Here is a 23,850-nt window from a genome sequence, read left to right on the forward strand (position 1 = left end):
CTACTAGACAACATAGCTACTGATAGACTCAGTAGACCACATAACTTACTGGTTTTACTCTAAAAAATGTGAAGTCAAGTGGTACCCAGGTAGAAAAGGTATTCTCAAGTACAAATAAAAGCAGACTTACATTACTTAGTGAGGTTAGTGTTTAAAACTTTAGGGGTTGCTTCTTACTACTTGTGTGAATCTTGGCTAGTCATTCGACCACTCTGTCTGTGTCTCAGTTTCCATAACGTTTAAGAAAAAAAAACAAAAACATTTTCTGTCTTACATCAGTAGTAAGGATTATGCAAGATCTCAAAGCCCTTTGGATGCTGTCACTATGGCAAGCCCTCAGTTGTTGCTGTGCCTTCATAAACTGGAGCTGTATTCTCCATTCCTGCAGTGATTTGAATAAAAAATGGTCCCCACAGGCTCATAGGGAGTGACACTCTTCAGAGGTCTGACTTTGTTGGAGCAGATGTGGCCTTGTTGAAGAAAATGTGCCACTGGGGGGTGTGGTCTTTAGGGTTTCAACTGCTGAAGCCAGGCCCAGTGTCTCTCTCTCTTCTGCTACCTGCTGATTCCAGGTGCAAAACTCTGGGTTCCTGCAGTAGCACTATGTCTATCTGATTACCATCATGACGACAATAGCCTAAACCTCTGAAAGTGTAAGTCAGCCCCAGTTAAATCCTTTCCTTTATAAGAGTGGCTGTGGCCATGGTGTCTCTTCACAGCAACAGCAAGCCTGACTAAGACAGCTCCCCAGAGCGTGTTTGCATATTGGAGATTGCACACCACCCCCATACCACCTCTTTCATCAACTGTTTGTTCAAGGAAAGAGCAGAGAGGGAAAGCAGATAGTAACAATGACACAAATGTTCAACACAAACGGCCAAGTCATTAAGCAACAGACTTGGAAGAAATGTCTTTTGCAATAAAAATGTTCATAAAGCAAAATCTATATGAATACAGACATTTGGAAGACTTGGAGCCGCATGGCCAACCTTGTGTGAATCATCACCAAAATATGAGCAAACGTTTGTTTGGGAAATGATGCGCATTTTCTTTAGGGGGCGAATGTTAGGATTTCATTCACTTCGTTCCTCGGCACATCTGTTGTCCAAGAGAAAAGTGGCAGTAGTGGAGCTGAGGACTTAATTTCTGAGAGTTAGGTTGCACACTTCTTTTTTAATAATTAAGTCATATATAATATACCATTGTTGATCAGCCAAGTGATATATGTACTGAGGAAAGATGGATGGGTTAGCCTGAGCTTACCTGCCAAGGTTGACTGCTTTCCACAGAACCTACACTTTGCTGAACAATTTTGCCGGAGTCATTTATGATTGCATAAATAATTAGTAATGGTTTTAAAACGACTTTGCAAAAATTTTGATTCCATGTAGACTTCCAATAGAGACTAATTTCCACAATATTCTGACATATTATTTCTTATTTCTGAGAATTGGTGCTCATGGCATAGCTCTTACTAATAAATATATAGTCAAAGCATGGGTAAGAATATAGGAAAAAAATGGGGATTTTTCTCCAGACACGTCAGCAACATGTTTTCAGCATCAGCTGTACTGAGCTATATTGTAATGAACAATACAGGTTTGCTTTTTTTGGTTTTTTTTTTGTTTTTGTTTTTTCGAGACAGGGTTTCTCTGTGGTTTTGGAGCCTGTCCTGGAACTAGCTCTGTAGACCAGGCTGGTCTCGAACTCACAGAGATCCGCCTGCCTCTGCCTCCCAAGTGCTGGGATTAAAGGCGTGCGCCACCACCGCCCGGCTTTTTGTTTTTTTTTTAAATGAACCTTTACAGCATTTTTAAAATGAAGACTTTAAAGCATCACATGAGGGGTGACATTTAGAAAGTTTAGGCCCTAGCATTTCCATGTAGTGATGCGTGCTGTTTATATTGTATGATCAGGTTACAAACTGCTACATATATCGAAGGACCAGGTTGCAAAATGGCTTTTGTGTTTGTTTGTTGTTGTTGTTGTTGTCATTTGTTTGTTTGTTTTGCCTTCTGGCTGACAACCGAGCTTACTCAGCTCAGACCTTTACAGACAGGTTTTGTAAAGAGCATCTGCCAGGAATGTGTGCAAACATGTTCCCTGAGCATTTACATACATGGATCATAGCATCTTTTTTTCTACCCTGGTGCTTCGAAAGGGCAGCAGCATCACTGCAGTAAGACCTGGGCTGTGAGCATTTAAAAGGCCTTCTGAGTTTAGGAGTCAGTCAGAAGAGTCTCTGCCTGTGCTCTGAGGTTGCATGTCCCAGAGCAGCAGGAGGACAGATCTGCAGCCAGCTAAGGGAGGAAAGATGGCTGGAGGGCTGGGCATGCAGGAGGAACAGTGAGGTGCTTGTGTATGATGTGTGTGGGTATGTGTGTGTGTCTGTCCGTCTGTCTAACCAAAAAGTGGAAGAAAAAAAAAAAAACAGGAGAGAAAAGGGTTTAATAAGCTGTGCAGAGACAGAGCAGATCCAAGGTTCATCTTTTAAACAAAAAATTTAAAAGATCAATTTCTACCAGACGGGAGGTTGCAGGCACCTGGTTTTAAACCATTAGCAACAGCCGGTTAATGACAATACAGCTATTATCATCGATAATGGTGACGGTAATACCTAGAAACCTGTTTTACAGTAAAAACACAGGGCCTCTTTGTGCTGACTCCTCTGAACTAATGTTTTTATTTTTTGTTATTTATTTATTTATTTATTTATTTAATTTTTTAGCCATTATTGTTTCTTTGTTTCCTGGTGCCTTTACCCCATACTCCAGGCTACAGTTTCTTCACACAGAAGTTACAACATTCCAACCCTGTTGCTGAGTTGAATTATCTTCGCTAATAAAAGGCAGATTTCTTTCTCCAGTTCTTCTCTTCTGGAGTCTCATTGCTATTAATTGGTCAACTTACTATCAGATACGTTTTCTTTTAAAAAGAAAAGACGTATGTTATATTACCTGCTGAAATATGGCTATGTTTGCCTGGGTTTGAGACATCTTAGTGTGCCTGGACACAGCTTTCACACCCTGAGTCAGTTCTGACTCTCTTCACCCATGTGGACCGTCTGCTACTAGACTGTCATGCATGGCCAACATGTACATGATTTAGCATTTTATTTCACGTTTAGGGCCATGGCTTCTATTTGTCTCTTCTAAAGCTCTATTTTGATGTCCCAATTCAAGCACTTTGTGACTAAACTGCCTAGCACTTACGGATCTCTTCCTCTTACCCCAATTCTTATGGTGATGCAAATAATTCAGGGCCTTGAAAAAAAAACTCAGCTCTTTAAAAACCACATCAACCAACCAACCAACCAACCAACCAACCAACCAACAAAAAGCCAACCAACCAGACAAACAAACAACAAAAACCCCACTACTTGATATTTTTACCCATGATGGATTTTAGTTGTTTTCATACCCCACTCCCCTCTTCTACCCTCTTCCTTCTAGAACTTTCCTGATAAGCTCCGCCCATCCCCCCACTCTCCTGTCTTCTCCTTTTCTCTGTGACCTGCTGTGTATAGGCAGAGTTTCTTCCTTTAGCATGGCCAGAAGGTTATTTACTGGAATGGGAGCAACTTACCAGTGGCTACACCGCTCAAGAAAAGGATGCTCCCTTTCCTGACATGGTAGCCACCAGCAGTCCTTCAGTGAGTGAGTGTCCCTGATGGTCCTACCCCAAGCCACGGGGGAATGTTGACAGAGCCAGCCAATCTGAGGCACACTGGCAGGCACTGAGCAGGTAAATACAGCTGCACCTACTCCATCAGCGCAGTGGCTATAGTATCTGTCCCTGAGAGTCAGAGAATTGCTGATGCAGTGCTACATCAGAACTTGATCTTGTCAAAGATTAAACTTTCTAGAATTCTCTAAAAAACAACAAATCTGTTAGGCTGAAGTGTGATATCAGCCAGGCATGGGGAGAATATTTACACCATGACAATAAACCCACACTGCAGACCAAGCTTTTTGGAAGGGAGTGGAAGGAAAAAATAGCTTGTCGGCACACTACACAGTCAACTTTCTAATCCCACTATTGGTATTACATGGAACACACGTTTTCATGTCCCTGCTATATAGCTCCCCAGCATAAACCAAAATGCTCCCAAGACTGAGTAATCCTTTTAAGAAATTGAATTCCAGCACTGACATGTATCCACACGTACAATTTAACTTGCGTGTCTCCAACAGCACGTCTCTCTTTACATCTTCAACTGCTCCTAGTGCCCAGCACAGGGTGCCGTAGAAGGTATATTCTCCTAGTTCTCTCCTTTGTTGTTCATGCTCCACAGGGCCCTTTAACTTTGAGACTAACATGCTTCAGGGTTGTTCCTCAAACATCTCATGTATATCTTATCTTTGCCTTGTGTGGCCTGAGCTGCCAGAAGTACTTTCTACAGCGCGGCCCTCGCAGCCTTAGCAATCCTCCTTTACCTACTTTTTAACTGAGGGTTAGTTTATCCGCCTCTGCATCATACAGCAAGCTGCTTACATTTTAATTTCTCCCCTTCAGTCCAGCTTCCAGATTTTCAGTTTCCAAAAGCTGCTCGATGTTTTCTTTGGTGCTGTCATTAACAGTATACTTAATTCTTAAAGCTCAATCGGGAGGGGCATTCCCAAAAGCGTGTGTCTATTTACCCTGGTCCTGTGCCCTGGATTGGGTCTTCATCTCTATGTCACATATAGTCTTCTATCTTTGACAAGGAACAGTAGTAAAGCTGATTCTAAAATCACCTCCGCTGCGTTGCCTGTTGCATTTTTATCAGTTAATCCATCTTTGATATTTACTCTCTGTCCATTCAGGTTTAAAAAAAAAGAAACTCTTGCAAGCAACCTTTATTTCTTCCTTATAATGTACAGTGTGTATAGATCACCTGGCTTCTTCCTCCAATTCTCTTTTTCTATCCTACTTCTCGTCCCTAAAATATTGATTCAAATAAGGCATGGGCTTTCTGGTCAGCTGCCGAGTTTCCTGCTTTGCGCATGGGCGTTCACACTGAACCAAGGGTTTGATCATCACCTCTATGTTCTATTCCAGCCGGTGTGCTTTCTAATAACACTGCCTATACAGGAAAAGTGCGTGCTGTTGCACAGCCCGAGGTCCACCGGAAGTGACGCATAATGGAAGCAACCCACAGCCCCGCAATTCCAGACCGAAGACCTGGGTCCACAGTCTTGACTTCAGTGCTCATAACAAACAGTGACCTCCTTAGATGAGTAATTTGAATCATGCAGGCATCAGCTTTTTCATCTGTGTAGTATAAGAAAACAGCATTGTCTTTCTACCCCTTCCCAGTATTTCCCTACTTTCTGTCTTAGTTGGGGTTTCTGTTGCTGGGATGAAACATGCCAGGATCAAAGAGCAACTTGGCGAGGGTAGGGTTGTTTTTGTTGTTGTTGTTTTTGCTTTGCTTTTGGCTTATACCTCCATATCACTGTTTATCCTTGAAGGAAGTCAAGACAGGAACCCAAACAGGGAAGGTGCCTTGAGACCTGGAGGCAGGAGCTGATCCAGAGGCCCTAGAGGGGTAGGGCTTACTGGCCTGCTCTTCATGGCTTGCCCTGTCTGCTTTCTTTAAGAACCCAGGACCAACAGCCCAACGATGGCATCACCCACAATAAACCTTCCATCAACCATTGATTAAGAAAATGCTCTACAGGCTTGCTTGCCTATAGCCTGATCTCATGGAGGCATTTTGTCAGTTGAGGCCCTCTCCTCTGATGACTCTGGCTTGGGTCAAGTCGACATACCCTAGCCAGTACAGTTCCTGAGCCTATGAATGTTCTGCCTTAGAAGCCACAGAAAGCATAGAGGAGCCATGTAAACTTAATTTAGGAGAAACAACTTTCTGACTGCAAACTCAGCTTCTGGGTCTGCCCCCAAAGTATGTTCCATACGTAGTACACGTGACAGCTTGCTAATCTCCTACTTCCTCACGTACTAATAGAGAGGTCAAAGTGGGGACTCTCCTTGCATTTTGGTAAAGCTTTTCTACTTGGCTCCACAAGATTTTTGCCTAAGGTGCAATAAACTAAGGCGCTTCAGATATCTTACCGCAGAACTCAAATGCTGAAGCAAGGCCTGGACTACAGACACGAGTAACCAAAGCCATGGTGCTCTTAGTGCTACTAGGGTTGGTTTACAGCAGTTCTGGGAGGTTGAGCTGTTTTGTTTCCATGGCTTATTAAGCCAAGCTAAGACTGATGTCAAGAATCAAATTCACCACCTGTATCCTTGTGTCTTCCCCTAAAAGTAAAAACAAACCTTAGAGAAAAATGAGTCTCAAAAACACTAAGTCCATAAGGCTATATCTGGCCACAAAGGAAATCAACACACCTGAAAAAGGATTGTTATTACTATTTATTATTATTGCTATTACTATTATTATTATGAATTTATTTCCTAAAGGATCTCCAGTCATGGCTTCCTCTGTCAGTTGACTGACAAGCTTGTTTGCTAATTCCCAGCCCTCAACTGTCGCACTAGACTTTCCTGTCACCTGTTAGGGTTTGGTTGAACCTGATCCTAAACACATCCAGACTCTGGAAGGCACTTTGCCCACCAGAACAGGACCCATTCAGTGTGGTCCCGGTGTCTCGGGCAAGAAGGGTGAAGGGCTTCCCCCACCTTTTCCCTAGAGGAGATTGTCCGGTTGGGGGCTAACTGAGCATCCTAGGCAGGGACAGGTGGGGCAGGATGCAAGGGCGCCAGACACAACTCTCAGGAACAACCCAGACAGGGAGGTCAGGAAGCTCACAGAGCAGCTTTGATCAAGATGTGAGGCAGAAAATAGTCGGAAGGGGATGGCACAGCGGTTAACACTGTGTCCTCTATCGCTGTAGAGGGTAATGGGTACTGTAGAAAAGCTCTTCTCTGCCACCCCGCTTCCCTGCGGTGATATACAAACACAGACGTTCACAGGCTCTGGATCCAGATCTGGGATCTTCAGAGGCACCCTCTCAAGACAGGGGCTCTCAGCCTTCCTAACGCTGTGACCCTTTCATACAGTTCCTCGTGCTGTGCTGACTCCCAGTCAAAGAATCATTTTCCTTGCTACTTTTAACTGAAATTTTGCTATTGTTACGAATTGCAATATAAATATCTGTTTTTCCATGATCCTAGGCAACCCCTTGTGAAAAGGTCACCGGATCCCCCAAAGAGTCACAGGCCACTGGTTGAGAACTGGTCTATGACTCTGTCAGAGACTGAAAACTTCAGGAACATTTTTTTTAAAGGGAAGAAGCAGGAAGGAAAACAGAAAAGTGGAGGAGGAGAAAGAATGAGGAAGGGGCAAAGGGAGGAAGAGATGGAAAGATCCCATTATGAAGTGAACATATTGGTGGGATTTTTAAACTGACAAAACAAAATGAGAAACCAAAATCAAACAAAATAAACCAAACGCTCCACGTTACAGATAAACAATATCCTCTCAACATACAGCCCAAACCCCACATGGGTACTTAGCTGCCTTTCCACTGTTACAGGAAAGGCAGGGTAGAGACACACTTCACAAGCCGCACTACACATCCATCCTTTATCTCACTTAGGAGGTGCATCTTAATTTAAAGAGAGAAAGGAGGGAGGCGTGGGCTCCACCGAGAGCACAACTTATGTTTTAGAAAGAAATGCCGTTTACTGTGTCTTCCTTTTCAAAAGGAAATCGTTCTTCGGATAAAGAGCAGGCAGGAAGGCCTCTCACGTGGCGGCCCCCTACTGCCCGTCCATCTGATAGAGGAGTTTCGTATGATGCAATTTATTAAATCCAAGTTTTCTGCCAGATTCTGCCTTAGTGCATGCGTTCTTTTCTTTCCCTGCTCACATTTCCATAGACCAGAAGGATTCTTGCTGCATAACCTGGAGATACAGATCTGAAAAGCAGGTCAGCAGAAGATCCCATGGGCTTGGGAAGCTGCCAATCAATGCTGTAAAATAAAGCATGTGACAGGGCTGACCTGATATCATCAAGTCTACGCTATCACTTTCTCATAGTGCTGGGGGTGGGGGATGAGGGTGGGGCCGGCCCAACAATTGCAGGAGGCAAACCGAAAGGATTAGGTTAAAAGGGGAAGTTCCAAGTGTCACGATTTCCAATTTTATTTAAAACAACAACAACAACAACAACAAAAAACCAATGTTTTCAAAGTCCACCTAACTCCAAGACTTCTTCCAGCTTAGGTATCTTTGAATTTGGCAGGCGGTGATGTCCTCAGGGCTACCTCTGGAAGCTCTGGAAGCTGAAGTCACACAGTTCAGCCCTATTCCCTTTCCAAACCCTCAATACATGTACTAAAAGCTGGCTATGTTGGTGGAAGGTGTGTGTGTGTGTGTGTGTGTGTGTGTGTGTGTGTGTGTGTGTGTGGCGGGGCGGGGGGACTGGGTTGGCTTTGCAGTAGTTCCTTTGAAGTTTTCACTCCTCTCTTGTCATCTGCGCATCAATACACAGTGTGTAAGCTATCAGCTCTGCTTCAGCAATTCCATTCTCAGTGGCCAACATTTTCCCTTGTGGCTCAGGGCCTCTGTCCAGCAGCTGGGTGGCAGGGTTTGTTTTATCTGGATTCAGAAATGTTAACAAATTAAATTCATATTCTCTCTCTCTCTCTCTCTCTCTCTCTCTCTCTCTCTCTCTCTCTCTCTCTCTCTCTCTCTCTCTCTCTCTCTCTCTCCCCCCCCCCCCATGCCTCCTTATCTCTCCTCACTCCTCAGTGTCCTCAATTTAGGCTGAAGGAGCCTCTGCAGCAGCGTGTGTGTGTGTGTGTGTTTGTGTGTGTGTGTGTACGCGATGCGAACCGCAAATGTGCATGCTCTTGGAGCGCTGTGTGCCTGCGTTTTTTTAATACAGGAAACGCAGAAAAGAAAGACAGTTCAGTTGGAGCCACTGCTTCTCCTCAGTTCCTTTCTCTCCCCACCCCCACTCCTCAGCACCGGCTTTTAATTTTCAAAAGCACTGCAATTGCTTGGTGTGGTTTCAAGAGCTGGGGTGCCATTCTCCCTGATGATGACTCTGCTGACGTCAATGGCATTCTTATCGTGCCTAGTGCGACATCAGAAACCAGCCCTCAGAGGCTCCTCTTATTCACTGTGCCTGGGCTCTCGGCAAAATGTGGACCGGATTTCAGCAAGGCAGGGCTCCTTAATGCGCCGCCAAGCCAGCTCTGGGCTTTGCAAGGCAGCCTCCGTGGTCTGCGGCTTGTCAGTTAGGATTCTGTCCTTTAGCGTCCCACCCTTCAAGGACCCTGAAGGGGAAGAGATTTCTGAGGGGAACACAGACCTCCCTCCGTGTGGGAGCTTGCAGACCTGCGGTCTGTGTCCGTCAACCCCTGATGGAAGCCAGCCAGCCCTGTTCCTGGTCGGTCTTTAGGGTTCACTAAAGCTTTTGATAGAAGATTATTCTCTTATACTGTGTTGCAGGCTCAGTCCTTGAAGTGATCTTCGTTTTCACTCCCTGAATCAGAATTATATTCACTTCATACTGCACTAAGAACCCTTTCCTCTTTTTAAATAAGTTTTTTTAAAATAAAATAAAATAAAATTGCGAGGATGAAAATAACCGTAGCTCAGTATCGGGGAGCTCTGAGCATTTTACTGTCTCTGACTCCTGGAGAAGTCTGATGGAAGTGCTGGGTTTACAAGAGACTCACTAGGTAGTAACTCTGTTATTCATTTCCTCCCCAGGAGTTGCAGACAGCTATTATGCCATTGGTGAAACACCCTCTGTTTGCAGTCAAGTTTATTAGGGCTCAACTCTACCCTCAGATTTCAACCATGGCCTCAGCCCAAATGGAAAGGTTTTAAGAGACAAGGTCACTTAGCACAGAAGAATGGTACACATTGAAGCAGTCCTCCGGACTTCAATACAGACGAAGCAAATACAGACAGTAGCAATCAGTCCTTTAAGATTACCAAGCCGCCCATAAGAAGCTTGTTAGGGGTAAGTGTTCAGAAGAAACTCTGTTTAACACCCAAAGGTCCAGCCACCAGTTCTATCCAGCACTGTTTAGCAACCTTGTAGGAAGGATGTCAGCCTGCACTTCAGTCAGCCCTTCCACTTTCACACGGGGAACCAAAACCTAAAGACAGTTGTATGGTTTATTCAAGACCACACACTTATAAAAGCCACAGGGCTGACAAACTCATGCCTTCTCACTATGAGTGGTGTGCTCTTCCAGGCGACGTGGTGCAGATTATTTTTAAAAATAGCATAAAATAGCGTTATTTTTAAATTGCTTTTTCTTTTTTTTTTGTGTGTGTGTGTGTGTGGTGATGTTGGGGTTTGGGGAGACAGTGGCTAAAGTGTTTACCTATAGGCTTGTGGATCTGAGTTGGAGCTGCAAAATCCATGTTAAAATCCAAAGCATGGTGGCGTGTGTTTGTGTTTGTAGTCCCAGCTCAGGGGAGGCAAAGAGAAGAAGGTACTTGGGGCTCCACTAGCCAGCCCAGCCAGTCTAGCCTTATTGACGAACAGGGGACCAGTAAGAGACACTGCCTTGAAGGACTTGGATGGTATTTCTGAGAATGACACCTAAGGTTGTTTTCTGGTTTCCACAGGCACACACAAGTACACACACACACACACACATTCACACACACAGCTGGATGTGCCAGTGATGACAGCACTCAGGAAGTTACGCAGAAGGATTACTGAGAATACAAATGGCAGTTTAAGCTAAAGAGTATGACTGTCTCAAAAAATAAAAAATAAAAGTAATAATGGTTTTGATGAGTTCTGGGAAGAAATGCCAAGTTTTTCTGGGTTCTAAAATATATGGGTGGCTCAGACCCAGCCTTGGTTCCTTTACAAACAGCCCGGACTGCTACTGGCTAAATAGCATAATTGACTTGCTTCCTAATTGGTATCATTGCTTTACTGTTTGATGGCTTGTGTTTGTGCTTTCCTTTGCTCAATACTGTTCCTCTTCTTGAGAGGACTGTGGCTACTTTTATGAATCTCCGCTTCTGATGCTTTATTTTTGACACACATGTAACTTATTCTGATCCAGCATGGAGAGATGTGGTAGAGTCAAAAAATGCTGGCTCTAGAGCCAGGCAGACCTTAGCTGGAAACTTATTTGAACTCACTTGCTACTGTGTCATTTTAGGAACCTTCTTAACTCTGTGAGCTACCGGTTTCTTATCTGCTAAGTAGGAAGGACGACTCCTACCTTGCTGGGTTATTTAGAGAGTTAGAGATTTAGTTAGATGTTTATTAAGGTCTGTCACAATGCCTGGCACATAGGAGAAATTCAGTGCAGGATAACAACTCTGCTATAGACTTCATTGCTCCTATTGTTTGTCCGAAAGAGGAGAGCCACAAATAATAGGTGATATTTTTTTGACCCTTATACTAAGACTAAGATCTTTAGTGCCACTGAAATTAAGGAACACTATTCCTTTACGGTTTTTTTTTTCTGCCTAGAAACTCAATATCGAAAGCAAATACGTGAGCATCAGCTTGCATTATGAATTTCATAAAGCATAGTGGAATGCATTTTGCACTGAGTGTCTGATTACTATTAGATGTCAAGTAGATATAAAATCTAATTGTGCTCTTAAAAACCTTTGAAGGATTATTTTGAAACTGCTCTGTGAGAGCTACTTCTGAGTTAATAGATTACGGATAAACCTGCTTTAACCTTCTCCACTCTCTGAGAAAAATTGACAATGTTTACCTGAGTTAGTAGTTTCATGTTCACTAAGAAGCCAGATCCACTCCTTCATCCTAAAGGTAGATAGAGATTAAAAAGACCAGGCTCTGGAAACCCTAACTGTCCACTTGGGAGATGTTGAGCCATCCCCAAAATACATTTAAACTGTGTGTCAGGCAGTGAAAAAATTGAAGTAAATTTCTTATTAATATCAAGATTTGCATCAGTACAAAAATGTTTCCCCTTGTAGACCAATATTTTCATATAAAATTGCAATAAGGCTTTAGTCAGAAACAAATGGTAGTCACCTCAATTTATGTTGGCTCACCCAAATTTCACAAGCAAAACCAAAATGGTCTGCGTAAGTTCAGATTGGACGTGAATCAGGGAAACCCAGATGTTGAAAGAAGGAGGTGTGATTCACAGAAGGGTGTTCATCTTCGTAATTTAGCACTGAACCAATGAACTCTGCTGGGGCACTAGAGAAAAAGAACTCATTTTTAACAGATCACCAGCCCTTACCTACCTAACCCAGATCTGTACCCATGTCTTAACAAACTTTCAATCCTGAGTATCTTTCCTCCTCCTTCTCTTCCTCCTCCTTCTCCTCCTCTTCCTCTTTCTTATTCACTTAAGCCCAAGGAAGGAGTGTAACAGCCACATCAAACAGCCCCTAATGACTAAGGGAGGTTTAGAATACACTTGGTCTTGTGGTTCTCTTCATTGAGGATGCTCTGTCAACTCACTATGCCCCCAGCTGGAGAGTACCAATCTGAGGAGTAGATTCCATTTGCCAATGCTTTCAGTCCATCCTGTCAGCTTCTGTTTCCCCAGAGCAAAGGTGCCTTAGACATACAGAAAGCCAGGGGCAGTCCCACCAAATCTCAGTCTGAGACCTGTTTGTGATTCAATTCCATGTTCCCATAGCAACTGCACTGTGCCTTTGGGATCTTCTGGGCTTTTTTTTTTTTTTGTCCCTGTACCTTGTTTAGGTCTTCCTTGCTCTTCTAGAGTGTAAGGTAAGAATTGTCATCATTATTTTACTTCTGTTTCCCCAACTCCTATTACAACACCAGTTCACAAAGTACTTGGTCAAAAAAAACATTGTAATACAGAGTTGTGGGTTATGTCATGTTCTGTGCCATGTTTGTCACTGGAAGTTGGTCTTGAGAGGCTAGGAAATAACTCTGCCCTGACAACTGGCATTTTCTTGGTCATTGCCAAGTATCCTGGATGTATGATGTTCCAAAAATGATGCTTCACTGGTCTTAAGAAAAGTTTAAAATAATAGTGTGGTGGTTTGAATGAAAATGGCCCCCATAGGCTCCTAAGGAGTAGCAATCACTATTAGGAGGTGTGGCCATGTTGGAGTAGGTGTGGCCTTGTTGGAGGAAATGTGTCACTGGCTTTGAGGTTTCAGATGCTCAAGCCATGCCCAGTGACATTCTCTTTTTCTGCTGCCTGTCAATCCAGATGTAAAACTCTCAGTTCCTTCTCCAGCAGCATGCCCACCTGCATGTTACCATATTTTCTGCTGTGATGATAATGGACTAAACCTCTGAAACTGTAAGTCAGCCCAACTAAACTTTTTCCTTTATATGAGTTGCTGTGGTCATGGTCTCTTGTCACGTAATATAAACCCTAAGCCTAGTAACTAGGATAATGCACTTGTGTACACAGCCACACACACACACAGACACACACACACACACACACGGAGTGTCTGAGGACCCACCTGAAAGATAGTTGCTCTTTTGACCTTCTCTCAGGTGCATAGAGAAATATAACACATGGTCATTGTAATATGAAACCACAGTTCTAGTTTATGGCAGCCGTACTGTTGGAAATAACTTTATTTGGTAAAACTATAAAGAGTTGATGATCCTCTGTTGGGTGCTCTTGCTTTTTATTTTGAAACTGCATAGTCTGGGAAGCATAAATTCAGCTGCAGTTCCTTTCAGAACAGACTTGCATGGTCTGTGAAGCCTTAGTTTCTTGTTGCATGTAGTTCTAATTTACAACCCTTCCTTCTTTTACTTCCTCACTCTGATTTTTGCCTTTTCTGGTAATATCCTACAACTGAGCTGTTTTCCAGCGTTAGCATTTTCAATGTTCAGCTCTGTGGGGTGGCTTCCATTCTAGCGTCCATTTAACTGCCTTCCTTCCCGAATTAATCTTACAGCTTTAGAAGAAACATGCTTAAATTTTAACTATTAAATTATAAACACAATGCTAATGAGCCCATTATATCCATCTAATAAAACTCACTGTTGACATTATAATCTTTAAATGTACAAGTTTTGTTTGCATGGGTCATAGTACCTCATGGAGCAGCAAGTGGTGGAGACAACCCTACTTGATTTCCCTCAGTCCTGGGAGCAAGTTGGAGATGCAATGGCTTGGATGCTGAATATACTTCAAAGTGTAGAAGTGCTGTCCCTACTTGACGCTCTTGTCAGGCACCATGGAAACTTTTATCAGAGTGTCTAGAGAGAGGTCCTTTGTTAGTAGATACATTCCCTGAAATTGGGTTATTGAGGACTGGTCTCTTTCTTTCTTCCCCCTTTGCCTGTGGGCTGCTGATATTAGCACTCTACCTCAGCACCAGTTTCCATCACGGGCCATTCAGCAGCCACACCACAGTCCCAAATAACAGAGCTACTTGATCTCAGATTGGAATCTCCAAAATGTTCACTTAACCTTTTTATTTTATAAGTTATCTTGGTATTATGTTATAATAATAGAAAGTTGACTACTGAACACATGTCCTTTCTGTTATAGTTTTGGCTAGAAACAGAACTTCATATGTGACATGACAGAATGCCTAAAATAACCTTCATAATATCACATACATCAATGTCTTGAACTAAACTATCAAAATTCAAAACTATTCATTCAGAGGACCTTCTTCATATACCGTGACGATATTTTAATACAAAGTTTTAAAAAGTACTTTAAGTAACAGAAGCATCCAAATCAAGGAACACATGAAAATAACACCAGTTTTGTCTCCCCTAAGAAAAATCCCTGTTGCTATTCCAGCCACACACTTGTGTGGGAGTCAATGTCATTGGTCGTTTGCTGTTGGTATTCACAGTGCTGCTGACTGTGAGAAAAGACACTCATTCTGCACTATGCTTCAGAGAATGATTAACCTGAAGCCAAGATCATGTACTACAAACACCCTTGTCTGTTAAATTCGCAAGTCCTAGAAAAGATGCTTCTAATCTTGCCCAGCCTGATTTGATAATGGCACAAGTCAGGGGAACTTGCACTGCATCCGGGATTTGACATATTTTCAGCCGTGTACATTATAGTATATAGTGCAATCAAAAATACCACTCACCCAGCTCTGTCCCCAGTTTCTCATTAATTGGAAAAAAACATCTAAGACATTCTCTCTCTCTCTCTCTCTCTCTCTCTCTCTCTCTCTCTGAACTTGTCACATGCATGTGACACAATAAAGGAACAGAGAGAGATTTTGCTATGTGAATCAAGAAGAAAATCCCCCTCCTCATTGCCATGTGTAGCAACATGCATACTTCTCGAGAAGATATGGTAGGATGCTGAGTCAATGGTATAGATCAATGAGCCCAGACAGAGATCTACATTCAAATTCTAACTTTGCTGATTAGAATTTCAAGTATCAGGCAGCTTGTTGGCATCTTTTCACCTGTAAAATGGAGTCCATTGAATTATGAGCATTCAATATGAAAATTACAGTACCCAAAGAAAGCATAACTTAACGACTGATTATAATTATTATAATTCTTCAGATGATCTAGAGCTGAGTACACTGATACAGTGAGATGTTTGTATACTGTGTGAAGATGTATTGCTATAATTGGTATAAATAAAAAGCTGAACAGCCAATAGCTAGGAAGGAGAGATAGGCAAGACTTCTGGGCAGAGAGAGATTACAGGGAAGAAGAAATCCATTGCCAGCTAGAAAAGGAGAAAGCAGGAATGGCAGTGCTGAGTAAAGGTATCTAAGCCATATAAAAATGTAGATTAAAAGATGTGGGTTAATTTGTTATAAGAACTAGTTAGGAATCAGCCTAAGCTAAGGTCAAGTTTTCATAACTTATAATAAGTCTCATATCATTATTTGTGGGATGACAGCCCAAAGAAAATTCCATCTACAAATGGCATCTAATGTGAGGACTCTTGTTTAAGGTATTGTACTTATGCAGCTCATTTAACAATGTAATGTAAATTTCTAGCCCTTGAAAATTATGATTATAAACTATTTAAAATAATTAGTAAATGAAGGTTAGTAGTCATCTGTAATAATCAAACTTACAGTCATGTTAGGTATATTTTCAAGATCAAACAGAGATATATTAAATAGATAAATGGTCTTCAAATGCTTCAGAGACATACAGAATATGGTATTTAAGATGTCTTAAGAACATAATGCTTTTTATAAGTGTGAGACATACCTGTTTCTAGTAGTACCAATTTACTTCAAAAAAGATGATCGGCATCGAAGAGCCTCCATATGGAGTTTGCTTTCATTGTGCAAAAGTGAGCTACTGGGCAAGAAACTGCCCTTGCCTTGACTACTGATAGTATGCTGTCCAAATTAGATAAGCAGGACACAAAAGAAAATGAGGGCTAAACTTTGCTAAGGCAAGGTAGGACAGTCCTTCAAAAATTCCTGGTTCACAAATAATCTATCAAATATTCCAAGCCTACAGGCTGAAGATGGATGCTCCAATTTTACAGAGAAAACTTGGGGTGACTGTCCAGGTACACAGATGTCTCTATTGTTTCTATAGTTTTGGCAGTTGCCTGTTCTGCACTTCCCGTTTAATCAGGTAATATTATAGCCTTCTTGGGTCTCTGATGGGGCTAAAGATGAGATACTTATAGTTTTCCATAGTTATGATAGTAAGTAAATGAGGTACAAAATTTGGGCTCACCAACATAGGATAGATAATAGAGTATGTTTTCTGAATCTGTCAAATACTAATGGATTGGACATTGTGAATGTAATTTTTACTTGATAATTGCTCTTCTTGTATGTAATTTTACTGTGTTAGAGTTAAAAACCTTCCCTTTTCATTTAGCCAGAAAGGAGAGAATGTTGTAAAATATGTGTACACTGTGAAGATGTATTTCTGTGATTGGTGTAATAAGAAGCAGAATGGGCAATAATAGCTAGGCAGGAGAGATAGGTGGGGCTTCCAGGCAGAGAAAGAGATCTTTGGGAAGAAGAGAGATCATTGCCAACAAGTCGAGGAGGAAGCACAATGGCCAGTAGAGAATAAAGGTAACTGAATCACATAAAAGAGTGTAGATTAAAAGATGGGTTAATTTAAGTTATAAGAACTAGTTAGGAACCAACCTAAGCTAAGGCTGAGTTTTCGTAATTAATAATAAGTCTCTGTGTCATTAGTTGTGAGTTGGCACCCAAAGAAAAATTTGTCCACACAATGAGCCATGTATGTGTTCTCCCCAGATCATCTCTGCCCACCTCACCCTTCGAGTGCAATCTCCTTTCTGTTTCCTCGCTGGAGCAGCATCTGTGAAACCTTAGCCATCACTACAACTGTCACATCTGTGCCTTTGTTTCCTGAAGGGAACCTCTGTGCAAATGCCTCTGACTGGACAGGACTTACTCAGTCACTTCTCCCGTGCATATAAATTCTGTGTCCTGGGGGCAATTCTAGGACGTCAAGGGATCACGAGAGCCTATGCACCAAACTTTAACTAGAGACAAAATGCAGAGACAGAAACATTGCTTCTTGTCTCCCTCTGTCCTGCCTAAAATGTTCTAAGACAATGATGTTTATGCAGCCTCACGGGTGGCAGTGTCTTTTGTAACTTAGCAACTAGCTGTGCTTCTTGTGAAGAGTTTTGCCTGCACTTTCTCATCTTCTCTGGGGTTATTCTTTCCACCTCATTCTGATGTTGCTTCCTTGGGTTTGTATGACCTCCTTGCCCATCAAGTGTTAGCACGTCTGACTATTCCTCTAGGAAAATCAGGCTAAGACTATGAGATTTAGGGGTGTGTGTTGGGGGTGGGTAGATGAGGAAACTATACACAAGAAAGAGGGGGAGAACAGGAGAGGGGAAAGCAAAAAAAAAATCAAGAGTACATGACATCAAGTTCTTGAGGTCACATGACCACTGCATTAGCAGGAGAAATTAGTAGAACAAAGGGCCTTTGAGGGAAAGTTAACATGCATTTCATTCCACAGGGTTTCATTTCAATTATTCAATTATAGCATAAGATAAAATGTTTAGAACCACTTAACACTATCTTATGAAAGAGAGAATTCTCCTCAAAATGTTGTGGCTTTTGAAATAAAATAAGGTAGAACAAGGTACTGACATGTAGCATTCTTTTCTCTGACAACAGGCCAACATTTTATAGAAAAAGCTACACATGGAGGTTTCATAAAAAACAAATCCAACATCCATTCTAAATTCTATCATTTCTTTTAGTACTTGTATATGATTGTCTATAACTATAGTTTTTTTCTTTTTTCCCCAATGAGGACCTACAGTACTTGCTCTGATTAATTTTACGTTCTTTCCTACCCCTCATAGTGATGATGGTCTTTGGTGTCCCCAAGTCCTCTGCTGCTATCTTCCTTCAACTTACATGCTACATTCTTTTTCCCAGGCCTGGTGGCATCAACATATACGATCTCCACATTATGACCCTAGATTCTTTCATCCTTATTTCCCTGATGTTCTTAATGACTGCTTTCTGTAGAGGCATGTTTGCTGAGTTGGTGGTTTGGTTTGTGACGTTATTTTAATGGCTATGAAACCATGGGCTAAGCTATTGGATTGCAACAAATTCCATAGAGGATGTGTGATCCAGTGTACCAACAAGAGAATTTTCCTGAGACCATGAAGCACTCAGAACACTGACATGACAAAGAGACTGCTCCTAATTGCATGCTCCTGACAGGGATGGACTTAGCCTGAAGGATGAGCCCTTGCGAGGAGGTCTATAGGTCTGTGGAGGTCAAATCTGATACTCATCCAATTACAATAGGGCACATTTATTTCTGTTGCTATTTGGTTCATTTTGTTTTGGTTTGGTTTGCTTTTTGTTCTTAGCAATCAGGCTATTTTATGAGCACTTTGGCAAGCAGTGGCAATAGTTGTTTTCTCTAGGAAATGTTTAACCTTTCAAGCCCAACAAGATGTTATAGACATTCTAAATTCAATTAAATGTGGTCCCCGACCTCAGGTTGGTGGCTATCACCCTTTATTTTTTTCCCCTCACTGTCTATGTTTACCTTACTGGGAGTCAAGAAAATGGAAATGAGCTTTCAGTGATGCTGCATTGACATTTTGGGTTTCCAAACACAACTCCTTGGTCACGGCTCATTCGCAGCCTACCTTATCCAGAAAAGGCTGTCAGTGTCCCTGCAGGACAAAACCCAAACAACCTGACCTCTCCTTGCTGCAATATTTCTGCACATCTCACTCATTTAACAGGTGCTGTTCCACATCCCAGCACTGGTGTCAAGTGACAGGGACATCCTGTGGAATGGTACAAGTTGCTGGCCTTAGATGAACTGGCACATAATTCTTCGGAGATGCATGTTTTGGGATTGGTTTTCTAGGTGATGTGTGTGCATGATGAGGAGGAGGAAAAGTGAGCACATGCCATCCTGTCTGTATTTGTGCGATCTTTCCTCTGTAAAGCATTTATCGCAAATCTATTTTGTGATGGGTCTGCATCAGAAAAGCAAGGACAGAGATATCAGGGGTCTTCAGAGTCATCCTAAGCTCATTAATTTAATTGTAAAAATATTTTACAAGCCCAAAGAGTTTTTTTTTTACGTTTACCCCAAATAAAACTTAATGAGAATAAAACGAAGGAAAGGTTAATAAAAGAATAGGAGGTGTTTGTTAATTTGTAGATGAAAAACTAAAACAAAGCAAAACAAAAAACCCAAAGATAATTAGCTGAATTCCCTTTTCACAAAGGAAATGAGAGAAGTGGTCAACAAATACACAGATAAAGAGGTGACAGACATTATTTGAAATTCAATTCCACTGGAGAAAGTTCCTGTTTGTAAATCTCAGGGTCAGGGAGTGTGAAAATGGAGCATTTGGCATGCCAGTAATGGGCTTATAAATTAATTTAATCTTTCAGAAGACAACTTGGCAGTATTTTTGAAAGTCTTTCATTCAGTTTCTCAGCTAACAACTTATTTGACAAATTCACTAAAATCTGGGCACAGAGATTATCAGGTTCATGGTGGCTCATGGTGTCATATATAGAAGTAAAAATGGAAATTATCCACAGTCCTTTAGTTGAGCCAGATAGGCCACTGTACACAACAGCACCATGCACCAAATAATAAGAGAAACAATGTTATGTCTACAGGAACTAAAAGAATAAAGATATAATATTAGATTCAAAAGAAGTTTAGACAATTAAGATTTGCAATATTCTTTATCAGGATACACAGGCAACTATTAACACTTTATTCCAGACAGCCATGACCAGGCCATCAGTCAGTCTAGGAGGCATCTACAGGCCTCTGCTATTCCTGCTCTGTTCTCCCAGACAGAAATGGGCTGGACCTAGGACCTTTGACTACTTGAATGCCTAGAATCATGAAGAATTGAAAACTGGTGCATATTTTCAAAGAAATGAGTATTCTAAAAGAGTCGTAGGTAGTGGTGAGGGAAGGTAGGGAGATCAACTGGTCCCTGTGTTCCAGAAGCTTCCCTGTCTTAACTGAGAACACGCCACATCACAGAGACTCCCTCTGACCAGCAGCTCACTGGGGCCTGCTTGGGGCGACTGCAGAGGCTGAGGCTTGGAGACAATCACGTGTTCATTTTCCTGCCCTTCCTGGTTCCTTACCCAGATGCTGGAGGGTCCTGGCAACTTACAGAACCCAAAGTCCTGCTGTTTCTGCCTCTTCCATTTCTGTCTCTGGCATAGGATTTCTACACTTGCTATGTCAGTGTGGCTTTTTTTTGAATCAATATTTCTAAAATTGGGCATTTTCTGCAGTATGAACTTATTTTGGAACATGTCTTTTTTTTTTTTTTTTACAGAAACTTGTGGAAGAACTGAGGGGGAGGAATATGGAAACTGTTTGTAGTGGTGTCATGTGGTATTAGAAGGCATAAGGATAATAAGTCCCAGAGATTTTAAAATTGTGTGTGTGTGTGTGTGTGTGTGTGTGTGTGTGAGAGAGAGAGAGAGAGAGAGAGAGAGAGAGAGAGAGAGAGAGAGAGAATATCACATGCATACAGAACCTGCAGAAACCAAAAGTATTGGATCCCCTGATGCTGGATATGCAGGTGGTTGTGAAACACTAGTGTGGGTGCTGGGGATTGAACCCTGGACCTGTAGAACCTCAGCCAGTGCCCATAAGCACTGAGCCATCTCTCCAGCCCCATTCTTTTTTAGGGGGGATGTACACCCGTGGATGTGGTTGTGAGCACCCAGTAAGGTGCTAGTGAAGGCCAGAGGAGGAGAGGCTGATGCACCTGCTCTGCTCTATCACTCATTGTCCACCTTATGCCTTTCGAGTCAGGGTCTCTCCCTGAACCTGGACCTAGTCTGGTGACCAGCAAGCCACAGCAATGCTCCTGCCTCAGCTCCTCACATTAGAGTTACCAATGTGTACAAGGCTAAGACTGGCTTCTTTATATGGTGCTGGGATCAAAACTCAGGTCCTTGTGGTCATGCAGCATTTTTTTTTTCTGGATGAGCCCTCTTTTTCCCAAAGGTCCTTAAGTCAAAGAAAAGTATCACAGTATGGATGGACAGTGACAGGGGAGTATTTATTAGAAAAAAAAAGTGGATCTCTGAAATTAAGCACGGTTTGAAATGGATGATCATGGCGAAACAAGTCTCACCACCCGAGGAGCTTCTGATTTGCAAGTTGTAATCAACGATTTCTACTTCTGATGTGTTCCATATGAGCCGGATAGTCTAAGAGGAAGTGCTGACTGGCAGATGAATTAAATGGCTCCCAGTTGTAAATGTGCTGATGTGTACCGGCTCCCTTATCAGTCAATCAAGACTAAAGACCCCCTCATCATTCTCCTTGTTTACAGCATCGCCGAAAAAAAGAGCCACACCCTGAGGACACGGGACGCTTTCACCCTTGCCATGGGGTATGGTGCAGCCTCCAGCAGGGCCTCAGAAACATGGCTGTGAGCGCATGTGTTTTTGATGATGCTGTTGGTATTTGTTTCATGTATATGTTCACAGTAACCATTTGCAGAAGGAAAAATCCAAACCATTCCAGCTTGCTTACATTTTCCAAGACTTCCTACAGAAAAGAAAGCCTCAACTTATCTTACAAGCCACCTAACCTCTTACCTTCAATGCTTTTGTCCATTTAGAGATTGGGGGGTGTTGCTACTTGCAGGGACAGATCACCAGCTTTACCCAAATCTCATTTTCTCACAGCCCTCTGCATCACCTATTTATATGACTGATATTTTCGAGGGTTTCACAGATGAATAAAATAAAGTGCATTCAGGAATCAGGTTAGGTTAGAGAAGACAGGCTAAAAACTCCCCTGACTTATCTGATATTCTAAGAGAACAATGGCGTGTGAAGGATTTATGAACATGATGAGGAAAGACTTAAACTCAAGAGGAATTCAGGACTTGCTATTTCAAGAGACAAAGAGATGACCAACGGTTTCATAAAAGTTTGGAATGGAGATGTCCAGACTGAAGGAATGCTGTGTGTGAAACTATGGGGGAGCTTGTAACCATCAAACTCTAGGTTGAATGAGAGAGCCCTAAAAGGAATTACATGCACTTGGAGGAGGGACCTAACATGTGAAAGGACACAGACCATAGAGAGTGAAGGGGAGATGACCAGAAAGGAACTTGGGCGGTATTTGTTCTCTGCCAGGTTTTCTATAGAAGGCTCTCACGGGAGTACTCTAACGTGGTGATTGTGTCTGCCACTTCATTGCAGAAGAGGAAAGAGAGGCAATGAGGCCTGCTCTGGACTCACCCACTATTTAAAGCCAGGTGTACAGAACACCAAAGTCCCCGGTCACCTTACCTCATCACTCTGTTTCTAAGTAAAGGGTAAAGATATTTAATCCTTACCCTAAAGGCCCTCTAAAGTGACATCAGAAGAGGATTTTGGAGAGATCCTCTCTGGTAGTCATATCTAATACTGAGAACAGGGGATTTCCCCACAATAACTGTGTGTGTGTGTGTGTGTGTGTGCTGCCATGTGCAGAGACATCTAGGTTTTTTTAATTCTTGATACTGCCACATTTCCACTCATGACCAAGCACGTGCGTGTGCATACACACACACCCACACATACAGATAGAGAGGAGACACACAGTTACACAGACACAAATACACACAGAGAGAGACACAGAGACAAACAGACACAGACACACACACACATAGACAGACAGACACACACACACATACACATAGACAGACAGACACACACACCTCTCTAAAAGGTAACCGAACAAAGAGATAGACCCCAGAAACCCATCCAACTTCAAGGGGAATGGGCTAGGGAGGGGCACAAGAGTAAAATAGAAACATGATGAGGATGGGTGCAGTTGCTGCCCCACTGTGTGGTCAGGCTAGCTAGGGGTCTGCAGTTCTTCGCAAGGGCAATAACTAGGGACGGCAGAGCCCAGGAAGCAGTTTCGACTTGCACCGGTCTAATTACTACAGAGGGCTACACCTCTGTCAGAGGAGCCACTTGCTTTAAAAGGCTGAGCTGATGCCTGAGCGAAGAGTTGTCCTGAGCGGCACATTGCCATGCAGCTATAAATTTCAGTCAAGTCGTGTCCTGCAAATTGGATCTAATTAAGGAAGTCCGGAAAGGAGGAGGGTAGGTTTATATATGCATTCAGATGGAGGAGTAAAACTGCATTTGCTTCTCGGACTGAAAGTATGTTGGTTACTGTAATCTTGTCTTGAGCTTGGAAACACACTGGTAGTCACATTCACTTGGCATAAAGGAATGTGGTACTCTAAGTGGGGCTTTAAATCAGGGGCTATCTTGTTGCAAACTCTAGTTTAAAAAAAAGATAGTGAATGTTTTGAATAAGAAAACTAGCGGGGATGGGGGTGGGGTGGTCGGTGTTCAAAGAAGTTGTTTCCTGCTTAATCTTTCCTTAGAGCAATGAGGATCTCTATCCTGGTAGGCACGTGTGTTTGCATCAGCAGGTCAAGGTTCCGAGATGGCAAGCAAATACTGTTATCA

General features: G+C 42.4%; 1 protein-coding gene across 7 annotated transcripts in view; it reads right to left on the minus strand.

The window, feature by feature from the left end:
• The window catches only part of Pde4d (phosphodiesterase 4D), an 821,324-nt gene that overhangs the window by 116,036 nt on the left and 681,438 nt on the right, over positions 1-23,850 (minus strand). The window lies entirely within an intron of this gene.

Source organism: Chionomys nivalis, chromosome 15 (assembly GCF_950005125.1).
Source record: "Chionomys nivalis chromosome 15, mChiNiv1.1, whole genome shotgun sequence".
Classification (NCBI taxonomy): domain Eukaryota; kingdom Metazoa; phylum Chordata; class Mammalia; order Rodentia; family Cricetidae; genus Chionomys; species Chionomys nivalis.